The sequence below is a fragment of the Chrysemys picta genome, chromosome 4 (genome assembly GCF_011386835.1).
Source record: "Chrysemys picta bellii isolate R12L10 chromosome 4, ASM1138683v2, whole genome shotgun sequence".
NCBI classification, from domain to species: Eukaryota; Metazoa; Chordata; order Testudines; family Emydidae; genus Chrysemys; species Chrysemys picta.
The window spans coordinates 56,783,055-56,800,411 of NC_088794.1; the positions used below are offsets into that span (position 1 = coordinate 56,783,055).

The window sequence follows — 17,357 nt, forward strand, 5'->3', positions numbered from 1 at the left end:
GAAGGCGCTTCAGAAAAGCTTTTCCAGTGAACTGCGGGATTCAGAGTTCAGGAACCAGAGACCCGGAACCCAATAGCTACTCTAGCCTTCACGGAGGCAGCAGCTGAGCTATTTATAGGGGCTTTTCTTTGGGGAAACAGCTAACTGTCAGGAATCCCAGCCCACACGGTCATGGCAGATTCAGTAGAAATACTTCCCTCTGATCCGTATCTTCAGCAGCCCCTCCCTCCCTGGGGGTCTAGGGGGTAGGGCGCTGACTGGGAGTCACAAAAATTAGCTTCTTATCCCACCTCTGCCACTGATCTTGGACGAAGTGTTTCACCTTTTCGTGCCTCTGTTTCCCCTCCCGCTCTTTGTCTGGGTTGGCTGTTAGTTTGTAAACACTTTGGGGGCAGCAACTGTGTCTCGCTCCGTCTGCACAGCACCTGGTGTGCTGGGGCCTCCTGATGTTACTGTGATATAAAATAGCTGTGCTGAGCTCCACCGTGTGGCCTAAAGAGCTCTGCTAGGGTCTGCTCCGGAGCCCACCGATGGGAGCCATTCTGTTGATTTCTCTGGGCTTTGGATCAAGCTGGAATTCCAAAACTGTCAGTTGTGCCCCCGAAAGGTGACGAGCTGACGTGTGACTGAGGAGTTGGCTGTTGGTATGAAGGGGTGTGAATCAAGGAGCTGATATTTGTCTTAACTTGGGGCAGGTCAGAAGTTGATTTTCTGGAATCCGATTTGCCATGCAGTGAATATTTGGAGTTGCCCAGTATTAGTTGGTTAGGCCCAGTTTCAGCATGGAAGGCCGTTATTCCAAAGTGGGATATTGGGGAATGAGTAGAGAGAGGATATTGACGTGACTCATGCTATGAGGAGGGTAGCCTGAGGCACTGAAGAACTATTTCTTTTACTGGGGGAAGAAAAGTTGAGAATAAGGATTAGTGCAAAGAAGAGCTGCTCAAAATGTTAAGTTTCACGGAAGTATTAAGTACATTTTTATTCTGCTAGATTATAATATGGTGGGATTTAAAAAAAAAATTCTGGGGAAATGTATTGACTTTTTCTGAAAATTGGAACCTTTGAAAATGTAAATTTCAAGTTTTCTCATGGTAAGTGTTTGCCTTTGTAAATGTCCTGTTCTGAAACCCCCCTGTAGCTAAGACAATCAAAACTGGCAACAGAAGAGAAACAAACAACAAAGAAAACCCAGAAAAACAAAACTGAAACCCGGTAAAAATGTTCAACCAAAAATGTTCATTGTATTTGTCAAAAAACAAACTTTCAGGAACATCACAATGTTTACATTAACATTTGTTCATTAAAAGAGGTTGTTTTTAATAAGATTGAATGTTTCTTTCTTATCTAGCCTCCATTACTGTCGTATCTGAGCACGTCACAGCTTCTAATGCATTAGTGCTCATAACACCCCGTGAAGTAGCGCAGATGGGGAATTGAGGCCCAGAGGGTTTGTCTACCCTCCCAGCCTGGGTAGGACTAGCGTGCTAAGAGCAGCAGTGTGAGGGTTGTAGCTACAGTGGAGATTCGAGCTAGCCACGTGAGATCAGACCGAGGGGCTGGTGGGCTTGAGCACCCAACCCCCCCCGCCGCCGCCCCGAGCCACGCTGCTGTTTTTAGCACACTAGCGCATCTGTCTACCTGGGCTGGAAGGCTCATTTCTAGCTGTCGCTATATCCTGAGAGACGAATCATCAGATTTCCAAAAGTATCTAAGGCCCGTGGCTTCAATGGGAGCAAAGCACCTGACTTGCTTAGCTGCTTTTGCAGGTGCCATGAGGTCCCCATCGGCATCTTTAGATATTTCAGCTTGGAAAATCTGGCCTTATGTGACTTGACCCAGGTCTCCCATCGCTAAGGCTGGTGTTCTGACTACTGGGCCATCCTTCCCCAGTCTGAATGCTGTATCGACTCTTCCATCAAAAAACTTCTTGGCCAACTCCAGTAGAGAGGCTGAAATATGGAGCTTTTTCCAGCGGATCAGAGAGACCGGGCAGCCATAGCCTGGGGTTTTTTCGCCTTCCTCTGCAGCATGGGGCATGGGTCACTTGCTGGAGGATTCTCTGCGCCTTGAGGTCTTTAAACCACAAGTTGAGGACTTCAGTAGCTCAGACTAAGTCAGGGGTTTGTTACAGGAGTGGGTGGGTGAGATTCTGTGGCCTGCGTTGTGCAGGAGGTCAGACTAGAAGATCATAGTGGTTCCTTCTGACCTTGAAGTCTGTGAGTCTGAGTTCTGAGCACTGGCATGAAGATGACTTTCTTGCAGATGCAGATGTTCATTTAGCCATGGTTTAGCCTGACCCGATAGAGTTGCGGAAGTGCCTCTGTGGGGTTGTAGTTAGACACGGAGCACTGTTCATCTCCCAAGTGCACTCAGATGGGAGCTGGAGGTGTGGTCACAGCATGGGTTGGGATACTTATGCTGGCATTGGTCTAGCTAGTGCAGGTAACAATAGTAGTCAAAATGGGGCAATGCGAGCTTCAGAATCAGGACATACGTAGGCAGGTTGCTGGCCTGCGCTGGGCTCTGTGCTGCTGTGTTTTCACTGCTGCTGCTCTCTGTGCTAGCTAGATTAAAGCTAGCGTTGGTATTCAGAGCCGCGCTACCCTTACACCTGCGTTTGCAGCGGAGACAACCCCCGAAGCTGTGCACAGTGCAGAGTGAGCTGAAAGTGGCAGGGGAATCCTCGCAAGCACAAAGACGGCAGAAGTGGCACAACTGCCACCCACATCAGCTCTGTTGCGTCCTGTCTCCTGACTCCACCCCTGGTCTGTTGGATGCAGGGGGGTGGGGGGGCAGGGGCAGAGCAAGGCACCAGTACGCCTGGTTCTAGGCTGGTGTCCTGACCTCTCCCCTTCCTAAGCATGGCTGCGTGCATTGGAGAACAGAGTCCCAGCACCTTGAGAAGAGGAAGAGATCCCAGATATGCCATCCTCACCCCCGCACTCAGCTCAGTATGGCACTGGAACCATGAACTGCAAAAATAAAGAGCTCGGCCAGATGTCTCTGGCATAGAACTGGAAGCTTCTGAATACGAGTCCTTATGTCCGCAGATGGCATCCGGCTGGCTCTTAATGACTTACCGGGGTCATCCCTAACTGCACAACCTGCAGCAATCCCGAATGCACCCCCCAACCCTCCCCCCTGCCCCAGAGCTCTGCTTGGGCATGAACCAAACCAATCACATACGCCTGTGCAACCTGCTCCTGACCTGGAATAACTCCCTTCCATCAGCAGCCGCTCAGTCTGACAATGGGCCATGCTGACACAGTGAGCGATAGCGCTGGGGAAAGGAGCCAGCCGGATGGCCCTGGAGTCTGGAGGCTTCTAATTTATCATCCCAACCGGCACGGAGCAAGCCGTGGCTGTGCAAGCATGCCCAGCCCGCCTTGTACCTCAGCCCTGGCCTGTGTAGGGACCTACCTCTAGCCGGGACGAGCTCTGTATCCATGGCACGTGCTGGCCCTGATTCAGTGAAGTGCTGAAGTCCGTGGGATATAAGCTCATGCTTAAAGTTAAGCACTTGCTCAAGTGCTGTCTGGAATCAGAGCTTCAGTCCATGGCTTCTGAGGCTGCCAATGAGTGGCCCAATTCGTGCCAGCGGGGTATGGGCGATGCAAAGATTTTGATGACCTGGGCAGTGGTAGAAGTGGACTGAGACCTTGGACGCTGAGCAGCTGGCTAATGGCCACAGCTGTGTCGCTACTGACCCGGGTAGATTTGGTGACCTAAAGGACAGAATGCTCTGCCTGCCACCTTCTTATGCATGGGCAGAGTGCAGTGAAGCTAATGGGTGTGTGTGTGTAGGATCAGCACCTCTGATAGGGTCTATCAGCTCTGCTAGAAGATGTTAGAGAATGAAACTTCCTTAGAGCAAGGTCACATAGGCTGCAGAGCCATCTCCCAGGAGAAGTGGTGAAGGCTGCATTGGTTGATCTTTAAAGCTAGGCTGGACAGTACCCAGGGAAGTATCTAGACTAACAGGGATCTACCTGGTCTCGCTCTGGGCCCATATTCTGCCTCAGTTTCCCCTCCTCTCATGCTGGTTCCCTTGGCCTTCAGTGTTGAGGTGACTTGGCCCTTCAGCTGAGCCACAACAGTTCACTTCTTCCAGGGTATCACCAAGAGACTTCTGCAACGGTCCAAAGCTGGGCACAACTGTTTGGCTGGAAGATGAGGGCCTGGTAGGAATGGTCCTAACCCCTGATGGAGCATGCCCCAGGAGGAGATGAGCCTTGTTGTATCCAGCCTCTCTACATTTCCATGACTTCTTTTGCAGAAGAGTTGGGACAAAGGTTTCTCTCTAGGGCATTTTGATGGGATCCTTTGACATCTGATCTGAGTTCTTCTGCTTCAGACTGGTACAGTGACAGAACAGAGGACCTGCCATACCTTGTCAGCACAGGGCTCCATCTTGACTGGTGTCCTGGCCTGAAAACCACCAGCACCCGCTGCTTCAGCGGAAGATGGCTGGGCAATGATGGAATAAGTAGCCCGTTGGGGAAATTTCTTCCTGACCCATCAGTTACTGGTTGGCCTGTGTCCTAAGGCATGAGAGTTTATATGCTGGTCTCCTTATCCAGAGAAAGGTTTGCTCCTTCTTAAAATCCTGCGACGCTCATGGCTGCAATGGTTTCTTGTGGCAATGAGTTATGCAGGCTAATGATGGGTTTGTGTGGGATGGTATATCCTGCTGTTGGTTTTAAACTGGCTGCCTTCCAATTGAATGAAATGTCCCTTTGCTCTTCTCCAATGGAAAACTGGAAACAGGAGTCTTCGATTTCCCTTCCTTGGGTCATTAGTGAGTTTGTATGCCTTGATTAAGTCCCTTCCTAGGGATTAAAAGTACCAGGATTTAGAGTCGGCGACCGATGTCTGGAGCCCAGCACTGAATACAGATTATAATGAGTCAGACGAAGCCCCTAAAGGATCCGTGCTCCTGAAGACACATATTGGAGGTGCACAAGACATCTTCTTACCATGCCGAGGGGCAGCGCTGGGTTACGTTCTTCTGCTACTCACTTCACTAGAAAATACTCTGCTTTGCCTCAAGTGACACCGAAAGCTAGGTGTGCTCCCCTGTCACCATGGTGAGGGGTCAGTGCTGATCCATTGGAGCTATGCCAACTTATACCAGTGCTGGGACCCAGCCCGTGACGTTTGTTGTGGGGCTGTCTGGCTCATTGCACGTATGGGGGAAACGCAGGACGGTGCAGGGCAGTGCTGGTGTTTTAGTGCCTCAGTCTCGAATTGATTAGGGCAAGTGAAAATGATTTCTGATTCCACCTGGATTTGGAGCTCACTCCCGCCCAGATCCTGAAAGGTATTTAGGCTCCCATGGGAGTTAGGAGCCTAAATACCATTCAGGATCTGGGCCTTAGAGCCCTGGAGGCAGAGGCGCCAGATATTTAATGGTAAACTGTGTGTGAAGTGCTGGGATGGGGCTGGGAGGCGACCAATAGCAAAGTGCTTACATGAATCTGGTTATTATGCTGTATTCTGTAGTGCAATAGCTAAGCCTGGAGACTTACAGAGAAGTGTCAGACACAGAGTCTGCCACTAGAATCTGGCAATCGAAGGGCCTAATTCTGCAAAATCCTCCTATTGAGCGCTAGTGACAGCTGCCATCCTCTGGCCAATCGATTTCACCAGGGGCTGCTACGCACAGCGGTCAGCGCTAGGCTCTGTAGCAAGTGTTTGCAGGAGCAGGTTCTGCAGATGACGTAGCGTGGGAAGAAGCGATAGAGATGCGGTGATGAGGATTGTAAGAAGGGTTACAACAGTCAGGGAGCATGAGAAATGTTAGGGGGGATTTGCACAGCTTGTGAGTTCTGTGTGAGTGACAGCCTGAAAGAGACACAAGGTGTGAGTGTGAGAGAGGGAGAGTTAACATTTGTGGTAAATTAATATATGCTAATAGTCTGAGGCAGGGCCAGATTTAGGGGCAGGCGACCGCCTGTGGTGCCGGATTTGTGGAGTGCCAGGCTCGGGCGGCTGGTTTTGTTTTTAGCGACAAAGGGGAAAAGAGAAGGTTTGAGGTGACATATTTGTCATTAACCTCCTAGAATGTAGAATCTCCTGGAACCTTCCAGACTTTGAGAACTACATTTTCCTCGAACCTCCTAGAACATTGTCAGCCAGGCCCTCGCGGGTAGATAAGGGGCGTAGCCAGACAGCCAGTGAGATGTAAGAACGAAGAGACGTGAGAGCCTAGTTGTGATGTTGTGAACCTTGTTTTGTTGTGTAATTGTGAAAGTCGACTTGCGTTTTTAGACTTTAAGAGTGTGAGTAGCGACAAATAAAGGACATATTTAATGAGACACCAGAGATATCGATCAAATCCCGTTACTACTTTGGCCATGCTTAACGCGTAATGTTTGATGACTTTCTAAGACTGCAGAACATAGACTTTTGCTCTCCCTAATATTTCCCCTCATGGAAAATAAAAGATGCTTATTCTTAACATTAAAAAGTTTCTATAATCTTAGAGGAAACAATTTTTTAATTTGGTTATATATGGCATGAATAAATACCGATTTACAGATCCTTGCATGCAAATTTGTCGTCTTATATGACAGGGATAAATCATGCAAATCAAACCGTGCATCAAAGTCATGAAATGGGCTACAAATGCAATAAAAATAAGATATTCAAAAGTTTAGGAAATGGAGGGCAGACGCCATTTGGTCTAGGGCCGGCCCTAGTCTGAAGGAGGATAAATCCAGTGGTCAGCACTGCTGGGGTTGGAGGAGGGGGCAGTAGAGGGGAGGTTCGGGTTGGTGCTGCTGGGGGTTGGAGGGGAGGTTGATGCAGTTAGGGGACTGGGGTGGTAGGGGAGGTTGAGGCTGCTGGGGAGCTGAGGTGGTGAAGGGGAGGTTGACACTGCTTCCACCCCCACCCCCCCAAGAAAGAGGCCTGAGGAGGGATTGGAAGGAGGGCGCATGGGGCACCACTCCAGGGGGATGAGCCTGGCAGAGCAGGTCTTCTGTGAGAAGGTGCAGAGAGAAGACTAGGAAATGGGGGATGGGCCTTCTGCCCCAGAGAGGGGCAGGGCCCCTGCCTAGCCGCCCTGGCGGGATGTGGCTGTGCTTGTGAACACGCTGTCACTGCAGTTCTGTAACCAGACCCCCACAAAGGGCCCAGTGAGTTTAGGAGAACGGGCCGTGCCTATAAATCGGTTAGCAGCTCATGGATAGTCCTAGAAGGGGCCTCAAGCTGGCTGTGGTGATGTGGGGCTAGGAATTCTGATCTGTGTTAATTTCTAGATGCTATATGTGACCGTGACATGGGAGAGGTTTACTGTCTGCCCCTGGGGGGCTAGTTGAATAGCAGGAAGGTAACACAGTGGATTGGGATAGGGCACCTCGGGGTAAACAGGGCAGGTGGATAAGACACGGGGCTAGAGCCACTAAGCTGTGAAGATGCTAATTGCGGGCCCCAGCCTGAGTTACACAGCTGTTTTGCCCAGGCTGGGAATAGAGGGATCCAAAGGACTGAATCAGTTAGAGTGACTTTGTAGGGGAGTTAACAGCCCCCTGTCTAAGACCCAGGCCTGCAGATGGGTCGGAAGCAGGTGGGCCTGACTAAGCTGTTGGGGGATGCTGAGGATTAGGTCAGACAGCCAAGCTCATAGGCCTGTTGTTGTGTTAAAATCCTCATTTGCGCTGCGCTGCGCTGCAAAGATTGAGCAGTCCTTTGTTTTAAGAAAGCTGTGTAGTCAGCGCTTCAGTCATCATTCCAGCTGGTGCAGGGAAGTCTTGCAGGCGCTGAGCCCGGTTGGATCTGCTGAGAGATCACGGCCAGTTCACAGGGCTGTAGCCAGAGACCCAGTCCAGGACCAAGAGAGTTGTGGGATCCCACCCTAGTGAGGTGAAAGAAAGAGGCCTAACACCTCAGGGGGGAGGGCGGTTGCATACAGAAAGTGCAGAGAGAGATCAGAGATGCAGCTAGTTCTGTAACTGCAATCCCAACCACAATTGGCTAACATGTCTTTAAACACAACTCACCCATCTACACTTAGTGCAAAGTCCTGTTTAGACTGAAGTGAGTTAAAATGCATTGGGCTTCGTCTACACACAAACATGCACTGGTTTACTGAAACCAGTTTAGTCAAACGGTGCAGACTCCTGTGTGGACGTTCTGCCTTCAGTTGAAGAGCAGCTGAGTTTGGGTTAGTTTAACCTCATGAATGGAAACAAGCATGGTTTAAACCAAAATGAGGGCATCCACCTGGCCTTTTGCCCTGATTTAACTAGACCAGATTAAAATACATAGATTCCAAGGGCAATGGGGACTGTGATCATCTAGTCTGACCTCCTGCATAGCACAGGCCAGAGAACTACCCCCAAATATTCCTGTTTGAATTAGACCAGATCTTTTAGAAAAACATCCCATCTTGATTTAAAAATTGCCGGTGAGAAAGAATCCACTTATAAATAACACCCTGCCTTGTTGTAGACTTGCCTTTATCAAACACCTTTTAAACCCACCTATTTCCTGACTCTAGATGGGCTGCAAATCAAAATCGTTCTAACCCATGTTCCTCTTTTCATGCAGTTTGAAACCACACAATGGCTGTGTTGTTTATTACCGTAGTGCCCACGAGTCCCAGTTGTGGACCAGTTCCCGGTTGTGCTAGGAGCTGTACAGGTGCAACTAAAAGTTTGCCCCTGCCCCAGAGAACTTACCTGAAAGTCCTTCCCCCTCTAACTACCAGTTTCTGCCTGGTGTACATTTCTGCCTGGTGTACCTAGCTCTGGCTGTAATGATTTCACGTTCTTTCCCATTTCATTATTCTGGAGGATTAGTCTGGTTAGCTGATTCCTCATGGCTTTTTCTATCATTATTGTTTTCACCGCGTTCTCATTTTCTTGCTCCAGAATGAATCTGTCCCATTTCCCCGTGTAAGGGCTTTATCAGTTCCTGACACGTCCGTGGTTTAATTACAGCATGTTTTGAAAGTGCAGTTTTTTTTCTAAGGGCCCGTCTACGCTACGTTTGTTTCAGTTTTGACCGTTTGATTGGATTTTTTAAAATAAAGTTAACGGAAGCTTTGAGATGAAAATTGTTTTTGAACTGAACAGTTAGTCCAAATCGACATGAATTCACAAAACATCTGGGTGTCGTCGAATCTGCATTTTTCTCTGATAAAAAATCTTGTCTGAAAAAAATGTGCCTGGCACTATGTATGAACTCGAGCAGTTCCACAAGGCAGTGAGAAAGCCCATGGCTGTGCCCATCTTACTTCTTGTTGCTTTGCTCTGTTTAGGTCTCCTGTCTCTCTCACCCGTCACAAGATTCCCACGGTCCCGAACAACTGGTAAACACGAGTGGCTGTGGTAAGTCCTTTCAGCTTTATTCTGGTCTGTGAGAACATCTTGGGCTGAATCCAACTCATGGGCCTGGTCTACACAGTGGGGGGAATCAATCTAAGTTACACAACTTCAGCTACGTGAATAACATAGCTGATGTCCACATACTTAGATCTACTTACTGCGGTGTCTTCACTGTGGTAAGTCGACAGCTGACGCTCCCCCGTCGACTCCACCTGCACCTCTCGCTCCGGTGGAGTACCAGAGTTGGCAGGAGAGCTCTCGGCGGTCGATTTATCGCCCCCTGCTGGGTTGATCACTGCCCGTTGATCCAGCGCATAATATAGACATGCCCACGGTGTAATAACTCCACTGGTGTCAGTGGAATTTGGCCCCTTAGTGTGAGCTGAGAAACTGCCAGGTTCTTTTAATATTAACCTGATCCCGAACAAGTGATGTGTGATGTAGTATGTTAATGTTTTATTGTAACTTTGCCTTAACAAAATGTTTCTTAAAAGGGGTGCGCGGGGGGGAGCACACCTTCTCCGGACCAGAGGGGTAGCTCGGTACTGCGCACTTGTATTTGCTGATCCATAGTGTTCGTTCTTCACATAATCTTCCAGCACAGACCAGTCTGACCAATAATACACACAGACACGAGCCTGTAGGTTAATAAGGAAGTTTTACCCAAGGAGTTCATTGTGGATGTCACAGTTCAGGGCAACTGCACTTGTATTTCTCCCCCATAGTCCATCCAGGGCACCCACTCTCAGGCTCCTGGCTCCTCAGCCATCACTTCTCTTGGGATAGAGGCTCGTGTCTCTCTCCCTCTCGACTGGGTTTTTCCAGGCCCCACAGTTCCCTGCCTACACTGTTATTCCCAACAAGTCAGACGGCCTAAGCAGGCCAGCGTCTGTATTTTGCTCTGTCCCCAGAGGCTGTAAACAGCATAATGGGCTGCAGGTATAAGTTACCCCGCAGCTCTTTGTAAGCAAGCACATTTATGGTTAAGGTGAAAGCATTACAGAGAAAATGCATTAACAACAAGAAAAGTTCCTATGCACATGCTAAAAGCTAACCTGACATCACCCATCCATCCTGTGGGCCCCCCCTTGGACAGAAGGTCCTGTCTGTTTGCTGGATCAGAAAGCACGCCCTGAGTTAGGCAATTTATCCAAAAGTCCTTTCTTTGCCCGGTGGGCTCTGGAGAATCCAGTTGGAACCAGTATCTGCAGCCTCCCCAGGTGGTGATACCCCTCTGGAGTTGTTACAATCTGAGTGAATTTGCCTCAACTCCTCATAAAGTGCTTAGTTCCTGGAGGGTGTTGATCACCCGCCCACATGGAATTACATACAAGCCCTGACCCACAATGATACATAAACTTAATAGAGTAAGGTCTCCCAAAGGTATTGCTGGAATTTGCCTTATTAGTCACAACAAACAGTCCCCAGTCTATGAGCCCTACAAATCTTGGGTTGATTGAGATTATCTCTGGCAATGCACTGTCAATATTTCAACAAAGATCTCCCTTTGCCCCCATGTACAGCAGCCTACTGAAGTTCAGCAAATAGTGTGTGAGGGGTAACCAATAGGCTGAATTCAGCCCCTTTTCCTTGCTCATAGAATCACTCTGAGCCGATGCAGTTTCCTCTATTTGCAGTCATTGTTTTATCACTTCCATGGTGGTTTTTAAATCTGCAGACCAGTCGCCAATCTATGGACCAGCTGGGTTGATTAGGTGCAATCGGTCGGTCAAGTCACATGGTGGTATTCCTGTCCCCTGATTGGAGGAGCCTGCAAACACCTCAGGTGTGAACATTTTCCATGGGTAACTCTGATGTTTGAAAAAGGGCTCGCTTGCTTTAACGGCGGTGGACAGCAGGCTCAAAAAGGGTGGGATTGTAGCCAGAGGGTAGGGTTCTGGAGTGGAAGACAGGAGACCAATGCTATAGTCACTGCTGTGGGATGGACCTTGGACAAATCCTTTTTTCTCTTTGTGCCTCAGTTTCTTCACTTTTATAAAATGGGGGCTAATGATACTGACACACACCCTGTTTGTACAGTGCTTTGGCATTGATGGATGATAGGAGCTGAATAATATCTCCTCCTCTCTGTGACCGAAGAGAGAACACACCAACAAATATTTACAAATAATGTTCACACCCTCTCCTGAAAGCAGGATGGGGTATTCTGGGACTGTAGCTCAGTGACTGTTCCTTCTCTTGGAAACACCTGCATTTCAGCTGTGGGTTTATGGGCCCTAGGAGTTGATTTAGCAGCAGCAAGACGGGGGAGTCCCTATCAGAGGCAGGAAAATCACCCCAACTTGCTTCAATGTTTGGGAGTATTTATGCAGCGCCCCTCCCTGGCGGCTCCCAGGCTCACAGCATGTGTGCTTGTGTTTCCGGGCAGAGCATTAGAGTGTTACTGGTGATTGGGTTATTTTTTTTTTGCCTGTTTATTTCCATGAGAGCTGGGTCTGAGCCACAAAGTCAGATCTAGGTCAAAGCTTTCTCTGATAGCGATCCAGGTGTTGCATCTTGACTGTGTCTGATGCTGGCCGTCGGACAATGACCCTTTTGTGTAGAGAGATGGAATGAGTGCCTGGCAAGGCTACGGGATGTGAGTCATGTGAATTCCTGCGGCATGCAGTGTAATGGCCTGAGTCCGGATGAGCTCAGCTGCTCTTTGCTGGGAGACGATATGTAATTCCACAAGAATTCCACTGGATCGCCCTTTAATTAAAGGAGCATATTTAGAGCTAATGAAAGTGACAGTCTGATCATGGTAGCGCGGGGGAGGGATTGTGCAGCCGGTGCTGTGAAATCTTCCCTCAGACAACTCTCCAATGGCCCTTGCTCCCCACTGCTATCCCAGCCCTGGGCTCCTTGCACTCAGCTTTGCCAATGCCCTTCAAGCCTGACTCACCATCCCCCTGCTGTTCCGGGGCTGGGTTCCCCACACATAGCTCTGCTGGTGCCCCTCAGTCCTGACCTGCAGTCCCTGGCTATTCCAGCCCTTTAAGGAGAGTCTGCAGGGGTTCATTGAAATGAAACCTTCACTTTTGAACATCGCTCATCGTTACCAAAAGATGCAATGTGATTATTTGGGCAAGTGGGGCAACAGGCTTCCCTGGCCCATATGACACCTGGTTACTCCCGGTCAGGGTTAAAGGCACAACAGCAAACTATCCTGACATGAAGGAAAGCTAGGAAGAATAGTAAGATCCACTATGACAGCATCAGGAGATCTCAAAATCCTACAAAAGTGGAAACATGGACAGATTACTAAGGATGAATACTAGGGCTGTCAAGCGATTAAAAAAATTAATCGTGATTAATCGCATGATTAATCACGCTGTTAAACAATAAGAGAATACCATGTATTTAAATATTTTTGGAGGTTTTCTACGTTTTCAAATATATTGATTTCAATTACAACACAGAATACAAAGTGTACAGTGCTCATTTTATATTTATTTTTGATTACAAATATTTGTTCTGTAAAAAACAAAAGAAATAGCATTTTTCAATTCACCTCATACAAGTACTGTAGTGCAGTGTTTCCCAAATTTGGGATGCCACTTGTGTAGGGAAAGCCCCTGGCGGGCCAGGCCGGTTTGTTTACCTGCCGCATCCACAGATCCGGCTGATCGCGGTTCGCTGCTCCAGGCCAATGGGAGCTGCGGGAAGCAGCAACCAGTATGTCCCTCGGCCCGCGCCGCTTCCCGCAGCCCCCATTGGCCTGGAGCAGTGAACCGCGGCCAGTGGGAGCTGTGATCGGCTGGACCTGCGGACGGGGCAGGTAAACAAACCAGCCCGGCCCGCCAGAGCTTTCCCTACACAAGCGGCGTCCCAAGTTTGGGAAACACTGCTGTAGTGCAATCGCTTTTCATGAAAGTTGAACTTACAAATGTAGAATATATACAAAAAAACCTGCATTCAAAAATAAAAAAATGTAAAACTTTAGAGCCTACAAGTCCACTCAGTCCTACTTCTTGTTCAGCCAATCACTAAGACAAACAAGTTCGGTTACAATTTGCAGGAGATAATGCTGCCCACTTCTTGTTTACAATGTCACCTGAAAGTGAGAACAGGTGTTTGCATGGCACTGTTGTAGCTGGCATCGCAAGATATTTATGTGCCAGATGCGCTAAAGATTCATATTTCCCTTCATGCTTCAACCACCATTCCAGAGGACATGCATCCATGCTGATGGTGGGTTCTGCTCGATAACGATCCAAAGCAGTGTGGACTGACACATGTTCATTTTCATCATCTGAGTCAGATGCCGCCAGCAGAAGGTTGATTTTCTTTTTGGTGGTTCTGGTTCTGTAGTTTCCGCACTGGAGTGTTGCTCTTTTAAGACTTCTGTAATCATGCCCAACACCTCGTCCCTCTCAGATTTTGGATGGCACTTCAGATTCTTAAACCTTGAGTCGAGTGCTGTAGGTATTTTTAGAAATCTGACATTGCTGCCTTCTTTGTGTTTTGTCAAATCTGCTGTGAAAGTGTTCTTAAAATGAACATGTGCTGGGTCATCATCCAAGACTGCTATAACATTAAATATATGGCAGAATGCGGGTAAAACAGAACAGGAGACCTACTATTCTCCCCCAAGGAATTCAGTCACAAATTTAATTAATTCATTATTTTTTTAACAAGCATCATCAGGATGGAAGCCTGTCCTCTGGAATGGTGTCCGATGCATGAAGGGGCATACGAATGTTTAGCATATCTGGCATGTAAATACCCTGCAATGCTGGCTACACAAGTGCCATGCGAAAGCCTGTTCTCACTTTCTGGTGACATTGTAAATAAGAAGTGGGCAGCATTATCTCCCATAAATGTAAACAAACTTGTTTGTCTGAGCGATTGGCTGAATAAGAGGTAGGACTGAGTGGACTTGTAGGCTCTAAAGTTTTACATTGTTGTATTTTTGAGGACAGTTATGTAACCAAAAAAAATCTAAATTTTTAAGTTACACTTTCACAATAAAGAGATTGCTCTACAGTACTTGTATGAGATGAACTGAAAAATACTATTTCTTTTTATCATGTTTACAGTGCAAATATTTGTAATAAAAATAATATAAAGTGAGCACAGTACACTTTGTATTCCGTGTTGTAATAGAAATCAATATATTTGAAAATGTAGAAAAACATGCAAAAATATGTAATACATTTCAATTGGTATTCTATTGTTCAACAGTGCGATTAATTGCAATGAATTTTTTTGAGTTAATCGCGTGAGCTAACTGCGATTAATCGACAGCCCTAATGAATGCAGAAAAATAGCATAAATATGTGAGGACAAAATCAGAAAGGCCAAGGCACAAAATGAATTATACCTGGCAAGGGACATAAAACGCAGCCAGAAAAGGTTCTTTAAATACATTAGGATCAAGAGAAAGACAAAGAGCAGAGTAGGCTCACTACTTAGCAGGGAAGGAGAGCTAATCATGGATGTCATGATGAAGGCGGAGATGTTTCATGCCTATTTTGCTGCAGTCTTCATTTCATAGGTGAATTGGGACCAGATACTCAACACAATATTAACAACAAAGTGAGGGAACAGAAGCCAGAATAGAGAAAGAACAGGTTTAAGAAATATTTAGGTAAGTTTAGATATATTCAAGTCATCAGGGCCTGCCAAAACACATGATCTATGATGGAAGGTTAAAAAAAAATGGGAAGTTTAGTATTGATGAAAGACGACTGAGGGGGAACCTGGTAAGTCTTCTGATATGTTAAGGGCTGTTCTCCATGTCCACTGAAGGAGATAGGACAAGAAATAATGAGCTTAATCTGCAGCAAAGGAGATTGAGGTTAGATATTAGGAAAAACTTTCTAACTCTAAGGCTAGTTAAGCTCTGGAACAGGCTTCTGAGGAAGGTTGTGGAACCCCTTCTCTCTAGAGGTTTTTAAGAACAGGTTGGATAAACACCTGTCAGGAATGGTCTAGGTTTACTTGGTCCTACCTCAGTGTGAGGGTGGGGAATGGTCTAGATGACCTCTCAAGGTACCTTCTAGCCCTACATTTCTATGATTTTATTTTTCTAGGTTTGAAAATAAACACTTAAGCTCTAACTGAATTGCACCTCACATAATTAGCTTGTGGAACTCATTGGCACAAGATACTGGACTCAAGAGCTTAGAAAGATTTGGGAAAAAGTAGATCTTTATATGGATAATGAGAACATCCAAGGAGGTAAGAATGAAAAGGATAAAATGTCTGAAAGGTATAAACTCTCCTGTGTCAGGGCACAAGCCAAAGTCTGACAGTCTGGAAGTAAGTCCTCCCCTGGGCTGGTTTCTCCATACTTTTCCACTGGGGGAGGGAGGTCTTGCACCTTCCTCTAAAGCAGCTGGTGCTGGGCACTCTCACAGCCAAGATATCAGGCCAGATGGGCCCCTAGTCTGATCTGGTCTGCCACTGCCTGTGCTTCTGTGATTATAACTGCTTGCAGAGAAGTAAGTCAAGGTGCCCATAAAGACAACTGTGTATTCCAGCTATTGATGTAGGGGTGTTTGTGATGGAATGGCTACCATGATGAGCACATTGTCCTATAGTCATCTGTCTCCCGAGGGTTCCACCCCTCTATCTCAAGCTCATCACCATGGTATCTCAGCTCCATATGGGTTCTAAAAAGGAGCCCCCAGGTTTTGCGGCTGGCTCCCAGAGGCTAGGAGCATTGCTTCTGCTGCAGCTAGTGCTAGGGGAGTCTGTACTCTTGGGACTAAAGCTCTCTCGGGGTGCAGCATGTGTCCAAGGCAGTTAGTGAGGGTGATGTCTGGGGAGCACAGTGGTTACGCATCCGTGTGCGCATGCCGCTCTATAGTGTCTGGCTCACCCTGCCGCTTGCGCGTGGCTAAGGGTATGTCGATGCTGCATTTGGAGGGGTGATGGCAGCTATCCCATGTGCTGCTCCGGAACCGGAGCTAGCTCGGTTAAGTTCGCTAAGGCTCTCGACCTATACTGCAATCCCACCTCCCGACTGCAGCATCGGCCTACCTCACAGGAGCCCCTTCTTTAGCTCAAGTGGGTACTGACTGGTGCTTTTCGTTCCTGGCCGGGGTTGTTACATCCCTGCCTTGAACAATAAACCATCAGCCGCAACACCCGCCATTCCGGGGACTCTTCATCATCCCCTGAATCTGCCTGACCCCCGAGCTCCCTCCAGTCTCTGCCTCCTTAGGCAGCAGGTTTAAAACAAATAAAAGGAAGTTCTTCTTCACGCAGCGCACAGTCAACTTGTGGAACTCCTTACCTGAGGAGGTTGTGAAGGCTAGGACTATAACAGAGTTTAAAAGAGAACTGAATAAATTCATGGTGGTTAAGTCCATTAATGGCTATTAGCCAGGACGGGTAAGGAATGGTGTCCCTAGCCTCTGTTTGTCAGAGGCGGAGATGGATGGCAGGAGAGAGATCACTTGATCATTGCCTGTTAGGTTCGCTCCCTCTGGGGTACCTGGCATTGGCCACTGTTGGTAGATAGGACCTTTGGTCTGACCCGGTACAGCCGTTCTTATGTTCTTCCCTTGAAATCCTGACTCGGCTCCGGAGGAGACGAATGAATCCTTGGCTGCTTTTCTAAAGCCGAGAAGTAATTACCTTGCTCGAGCACCACAACGCGGGGAAATGGCATTCTCTCTCCCCCGCCAGCGTGCCCAGGGAAGCAGTGCCAGGGAGGACTCCATTGATCTTCCCGCCGTGGAGCTGCTGACTTGACACACAGCTTAGTTCTCTACTCCGATCGCGCGTGCTGACAACTGCGCCAAAGGGATGATGAACGCTCATTGCCACGTGCGATTTATCCCCTTGCTGTAAATGCTAATACGCCCGTCCAGTGCAATGAATTATCCCTTTCATGGCTGGCAAGCCAGTTAGCCCCTTTTGATGTCTCCAAAGCGAGCAAACAAACAAACATCAGCCAATTTGCTACAGCTGGGAACAAAGAGCAAGAAGAGGCAGCTCAGAATAATGTGTCCCCTCAATTCCATCCCCCTGCCTTCGAGGCAGATTAACCCTTTGAAGCCAGGAGCC

The 17,357-nt window shown here is 47.8% G+C and overlaps 1 protein-coding gene across 10 annotated transcripts in view; it reads left to right on the plus strand.

The window, feature by feature from the left end:
- SYT2 (synaptotagmin 2) overlaps positions 1–17,357 on the plus strand; it is a 204,312-nt gene that overhangs the window by 124,170 nt on the left and 62,785 nt on the right. For 6 of the 10 annotated variants that reach the window (XM_065594983.1, XM_008175324.4, XM_065594981.1 and 3 more), the window contains exon 2: positions 9,269–9,338. The gene's annotated coding sequence lies outside the window, so the exon portion shown is untranslated. Of the gene's footprint in view, positions 1–9,268; positions 9,339–11,013; positions 11,122–17,357 lie in introns of all 10 variants that reach the window. The other 4 variants (XM_008175327.4, XM_065594982.1, XM_042842464.2 and 1 more) reach the window with 1 other exon arrangement.